We start from the raw sequence: 7056 nt of genomic DNA, 5'->3' as shown, positions 1-7056 counted from the left end.
GATAAAGGTTTGATCTCCAAGATATCTAAAGAACTCACTTGACTCCACTCCAAGAAGACAGATGATCCAATGAAAAAATGGGCAAAGGCCCCAGGCAGACTCTCTCCAAGGAGGAGATAAAGGGGGCCCAGAGGCATTTGAAAGGATGCTCAGCATCACTAGCCATCAGAGAAACGCAGATCAAAACCACCATGAGGTATCACCTCACACCGGTCAGAATGGCCATCATAAACAGATCCACAAACAACAGGTGCTGCCAAGGCTGTGGAGAAAAGGGAACACTAGTACACTGCTGGTGGGAATGCAGACTGGTGCAGCCACTGTGGAAAACAGTGTGGAATTTCCTCAAAAAGCTGAATATGGAACTACCTTTTGATCCAGTGATTCCCCTGCTGGGACTATGCCCTAAGAATCCCAAATCGCCAATTCAAAAGAACCTATGCACCCCAATGTTCATAGCAGCACAATTTTCAATAGCCAAGTGTTGGAAGCAACCTAAATGCCCATCAGTAGATGATTGGATCAAAAAATTATGGAAGGATACATTTACACAATAGAATACTATGCAGTAGAAAGAAAAAAAGGACTACTAAACTTCGTGACAGCATGGATCGATCTGGAGAGCATTATGTTAAGTGAAATAAGCCAGGGGGCGAAAGACAAATACCATATGATCTCACCTATAAGCAGAACCTAACCAACAATACAAAGATACAAGGAAAATAAGACCAGCAACACTGAAAGGAAAGGAAACCAACAGAGACAAAAGGGAAGGAGTGGGGAGGGGCAGGGGGGAAAGGAAGGGAATCAAGTGAGCCACAAAAATTCAGACTTCTACTTCTTTCCATTAAATTATCATACTGCTTGTATGATATATAAGACACATGAACTAGGAATATATTTCAAACACACCCACTCTGTGTCACTGTTTGTAAATACTGATTTTACTCATGCTGATAAAGCAATTCAAGAGGAATATCTAAATCAGGTTTTGTCCATAAATAAGCATCTCATATTGTATTATTTTCCTAATATAAAATTTAAATATTGTTGTATATAATATGAAGTTAAAATATAGACTCTTTTGAGTAATTTGTTTTCTGATCACTTTTATATCCCAGATCCAAGTAGTATAAAGCTTGGAGAAGATGAGGATAACTAATTGTCTTAATATTCTGAATAATTATTTAATTTACCAACTTTTTAAAAATAGTTTGCTACTAATGTATATTATTAGCATATTAGACTTTTAATTTCATAACCTCATCTTTTCCTACAAAATTCCCATGATTGATACTGATATATCTCATTATCTCGAGGAGGATATTAGGCTCAGCACATTCAAGTACATTTTTCAATATAAGTATTAAACAAAGGTTGGAACAGAGGTATCTTATTCCAATGGCTCTCTTTTATTTCATTCATGCTTACCTGGGTGTTTTTGCTTGACTGTTTTTTCCAAGCATGTGTGTGTAAACATAAATATTGTAGTGATTATTTTCATTCCGCATGTGCATCTTTCTTACCTTGTGTAGCGAACCGTTTCTCATGTGTGTGTGTATATATATATTTATATATGTGTATATATCTACACACACAAATATATACAGATACACATTTTATATTTATAATATATTACATTTAATATATATGCAAATATTCTTTATCCTCAGAACCCAGGACCAATTATAAATCTTAGATGAGAAAAAGGAAAAAAAGAAATACTTCTTTAGTAGTTGTGTAGCTTCAGTAATGAATCCAGTCAGAATGTTCCTCCTGATTAAACTTTGCTGAATTCATCCTCTGAATAGATATGATCTGGCAGTGAGTTCTCTTCACTCAGTCACTATTCTTTTTTTTTTTTTAAGATGCCTTGCTGTGTCCATTATTTTCAAAATGTGTGCCCAAACATCAGTTTCTATGCTTCCAACATTTAGTCCATTCAATCTGATACAAAACACTCTAAAGCAACAAATGATATATAGCAGTAGCAGATGGTATTAAAACATGAAGTTTGGCTTTAAATAAATACACTGGAATTCTTGGGATGAAGCTCTATATGCCAGACATATTACATATAGCTGGAAAGACTAACTAAGCTAAGTTCACAAGTAGCAACCAAACACAATTGATAGACTAATGATGAATCAAGAAGCCTGATACACTATTTGCACTATTTGAAGAATGTAGCTCCGAAGCATATGTATGGCTGGGTTGAGAAACTTGCAAAGATATTTTTACACATATAAATAAGCAGCTAGAAGCTGTGGTATAACTAGGCATAAGGAGAGAGAAAGGAAAAGAGAGATGAGAAGGCAGTAAGATGAAGATTTATGACACCAAAACCTTATTTTGGAAGTATGATAACAGTGGTCTTCCTAATCAGATCAAAGTGGCCATTTAAAAACATGAATGGCCAAATCTTAGAACAAATGAAATTGTAGAATTGGAATGGAAATATGAAATTCAGTTTCTCACATGTTTGTGATATTCCAACCTCCAAAAGCAGCAATCAGTAAGTGGTCTAGGCAGTTAATAGAGATTTAAAGAACAAGAATTTGGGATTTTTATAAGTTAAGATTCTTCAGAAAAACAGAACAAATAGGATGTGCATGAATATATGAAAAATTTCATTTTAAATACTCAGCTCAGAGGATTATGGAAGTTAGTATGTCCAAAACCTGCAGGGCTGACTGGTCGGCTGGGGACCCAGGAAAGAGTCAATGCTTCTGTTAAGTCCAAAAGCCCGTAGGCTGGAGACCCAGTTAGTAACTGATATTGAAATTCAAATCTTAAGGTTATTTGCTGCAGAACTTCCTCTTGCATAGAGAAGGTGATTTTTTTTTTCTTTTTAATTCAGGCCTTGAAATGATTGGATAAAGTCTACCCATAATATGGTTGGCAATCTATTTTACTCAAGTAATCAATATAGATGCCAATCTCATCCAAAAACATCTTTACAGAAATACTCAGAATATTTGCCTACACAAGGGCATCATGACCTAGCAAAGTTAACACCACTAAAATTAACCATCACGAGAGATAAAAAGACTGAGATATAATTTGAGTACAAAGTATATGGAAATTTAAAAATATTGTACATGTAGTTCTTTTACCTGTAAAATGGGAAAAATATTTATTTTGATAATAGTGTGTAAAGAAAAATGATGACAATAATATTTGTTAAACTACAGGATCTAGAACATACTGGTACTTAAATAGTAGGCTCGTTAGTTATTAATAACTTTTCATGTCATACTTTTGTTTGAATATACTTTTATTTGGAACTTTCCTGGAATGAAGACTTGATTTTAGCCTCTCTTTAGTCTTTAAGCCATGACTCCCACTTTTTTTTCCTTTCTTGCACATTGAAATGGATCTTTCAATGACAAATCCATTGTATTCATATTCTCTACCCTTAGATGTGGCATACAGACTAGTTAAACATTTTAATCTTTAAAAGTAGACTGGCTGATTCTATTTTTTTTAATTAAAAGAGACAAATTATCCAGGTGAAAAAAATGACATTTAACCCCATAAATTATATGTTATTTACATGTCAACAAGCAATAAGATATTTTAAACACTTCAGATATCTAACCTTATAAAGGAGGTGCATCTGGGAAAAAAGGGAATTTATACCAATGAGTACAGATCTATGATTAGAGAAGTGATGTTTATTTAGAAACAGTTAATAACATGTGTGCCTAAACTCAAAAAATGAAACATTTCCAATCTATTTGCAATACAAATGAATCACTAATAGATTTGAAGCTTCTTGAATCTAAAAACCCCAAACATCTTGCTCCTTTATTTCTTTTCTTGTAGTGTCTCCCTTGTATTGTCAATTTAGATATTTAATTGACCCTTCGAAGCAAGTAAAGTCCACATCCATACCTGGAGTTCCAACATCTCCTTTGACTAACATGCTACCAGTCTATAGGGCATAGTGAACATGGCCTTGTTTCTGTGACAATACATTAGAGACAAGTAAGACCAACTGACTTCATCATTTTAACACAGATCAAAGTCTCCTGAATTATTTTCTCATTAACCTCACTTAAATTTTGAATCACTTTTGACATATCTTTATCTTTGTTTTTCCTTTGCTCCATTTCCATATGTATTTAACTGGTTAAACTCTCTATAGCAGCTATGACTCTTTAATCTTTCCCTTTACTTAACCCACTGCCTCTGTCAAACTACTTATTACTATATATCTCAATAAGCATCAATTGTGCTACTCATATCCTCAGCTTCCAAACCATGCTTCCCATATAATGTGGCTAATAAGAAGGGAATTTTCAGACAGATTGCTCTAGTAATCATACCCTGAATCTGCTGTTAATTCACCTGTGAACTCAAAAGGTGTATTTGGCCTTCATTTTAACAGGGGACTTAATCTGCTCCTTTTAGCTTCAGGTCAGTTTTTGACACTTTTTTGAACAGTGATCTTTAAATTACAGACTCATCCAGGCTGCTGTGAGCACAGAATATGCCCTCAAATTGTAAGTGTATTTGTGTTGGTAGGCAAATGCATTTATTAGTATTAATGTATCAAATACTTTTAATGAGTTCTTAGAACTCTTTTTCACCAATAATAAAGTCATTAGTTGCAATTTGCAAATGGAAATGATCATGCTGTTTCCCATGCTCCATACAAAGCAGCCTCTCATTATCTAACCAAGAAAACCACTTATCATTTTCTCTTATTTAGTCCCTGTTTCCTCTTTTTCTGTTAGTCTAACAACCAGGGAAATCTTAACAATGTTTCAAAAGTTTCTTAATAGCTCCTTCAGGCCCTGCACTGACATCAGGTTGATTGTTCATCTCCTCTATTCTTTTTCCTACTTTATTTCTATATAATTGAGACAACAAAACACATTTCAAACAAAAAGGAAACTGCCTTTGGAACTCATAACAGTTTTGTGTTTAAGGCCAGTAAGAAGAAACACTTTCAACCTTTACCCTATAGATCAATTCAGACATAAGTGATTATAGTCTTTTCATTTAGTGAATTTTATGCACATTTAGTTTAAAAATGATTAACTTGTGAATGTTATTTTAATATTTTAAAGGTATTAACAAATCATAGAAACATTTCTTTGACAGAGCAGTTGGTTCACATTTGAGGCTGGAGGTAGTATCACAAACGTATACCAGAACGAAACTTAATGTGAAACCAAAATATTACATTGCTCTACATAAAAGTACATAAAGTGTGAATCAATAAACAAGTTAATAACTGGCTCACCTAAACACTTAATTCAACATTAAAACTAAACACAAATTATTAAATTGTGAACCTAGCTTAATTCACAAACACTTATCTTTAAGTTCAGTTCAGAGTAATTTACTTAGTAATGACCCTGAAGTACATTGAGAGTCCCTCTTCTCTCAGATGCTAAAGGCTGATTAGAATGATGTTGAATTTTCCAGAGGTTCCACTCTAATACATTACGTAGATGATTTATTTTTATGCTCTCTAGGACATATTAGACTCCCAGCAGAACACAATGTACCTATTAAAATAGCTAGCCATAAAGGGACATGGGGTCTCAAACTGTTGCTGGAGGAAATAAGATTCTTCCATCATATTGTTAGGTAGGATAGGTAGTAAACTAAGGCAGGGAGGAGAAGGGGGGCATGTCTCACCCATTAACACAGCAGTTCTGAGCTCTGTCAGATAAGATTGCCAAGTGTTCATATCATCACGAGCAAAGATAGCGCAGGAGGGCAGGAGTCCTTGAAACTCTGTGTACTGGGAAAGGGAGCCTCTGTAGCAATTTCACTAAGACAAAGAACCTTTACTAGCTGAGAAAGAAAGCCTTTGTAGCTCTAGATTATTCCCCAGGTTTAGAAGTGGGAGAAGGAGGGGTACCTAGAAACTGTCTAAAGTATGTAACCCCTGAGCCCCAATAGTCAGTGCACTCAGATTAGCTGAGTGCCCACTTACAGCTTTGGCTCCAGCGTGTAGAACAAATTTACTAACAAACTTGCTAACGACTTTATTTCCTCTGTACGTGAGGTTTTCAGACAAGCCATGTGTCTGCTTACAGCTTCGTACTCATACATGTTTCATGAATAAACTTGCTATCTCATTTCTATTACAAACCTTGTCTCTCACTTGAATTCATCTCTTGCAAGCAAGACAAGAACCGAGAAGAGGAGGAGGGCCCCCTGATTCAGGTTTCCCTGGTAACAGTATAGCAAAAAGTGCATTTCAGGTATACATGCATAGGCGGGTTTGAGGTATGGTGGCAATACTTATTGGAGCAAAAACAAAGTAAGGGTTTAGTTGCTGTCTTATCCATGACCAGGCAGCTCAGCTTCATCTCCTTAAATAAGTCCAGCCTATGGGGCCACAGGTCCACACTTGTCCCACCAAGCCCAGGAGGAGGGCCAGGAGCCAGAGTTGCTGTGCCGTGAGGCTGGCTTCCAAGGCTCCAGTACTCCAACACAGTCTCTGTTCCCAACTGGTCTGTGATGAATCAGTGTTGCAGTGTAGCTGCTGAAGAGAAAGAGCACAAATGACGTGGGCCTTTTTTAAGCTTGGGTTTGGGTGAGAGTAGCTTTTCTTTCAAACTGTCCAATCCCATTCCTGGATCTTCCTAGGGCTAGGCTGGTGCCTCTACCTTTCCAATCCCTTTCCCCATGTTTCTCTACTCCCCTCTTTGACATTTTGACTTCTACTGTGCATGCCAGAGGGGAGAAATTTTCCCCTCACTCTTTATCCCTCCTCCCCGCTTCCTCTTTTAATCTAGGGCAATGGGCTGGTTTTTCCCTGAGGAGGTTGGAAAGCAGGTCTTTTCTGCCTACTTGAAGATTAGCATCCATTTGGCAGAGGATGCATCTCTCCTGGAGTAACTGTGAAGCTGCCACTCTCTAGTTAACCTGGTTTAATGCCTGAATCCATTTGCACACTTCATTAGTTACTAACTTATTACAACACTATTACAATAAGATGCCATGTCCAATATCAAAAGTTCCATCATTAATTTAATCAACATATATATATGGCTTTTTTGTAAGCTAAATTTTAAACAAAAACAAAGG

This window comes from Pteronotus mesoamericanus, unplaced genomic scaffold, assembly GCF_021234165.1.
Source record: "Pteronotus mesoamericanus isolate MK-2021 breed Mesoamerican mustached bat unplaced genomic scaffold, CSHL_Meso_final contig_44, whole genome shotgun sequence".
Taxonomy (NCBI): Eukaryota; Metazoa; Chordata; class Mammalia; order Chiroptera; family Mormoopidae; genus Pteronotus; species Pteronotus mesoamericanus.
This window is presented reverse-complemented; position numbering follows the sequence as displayed.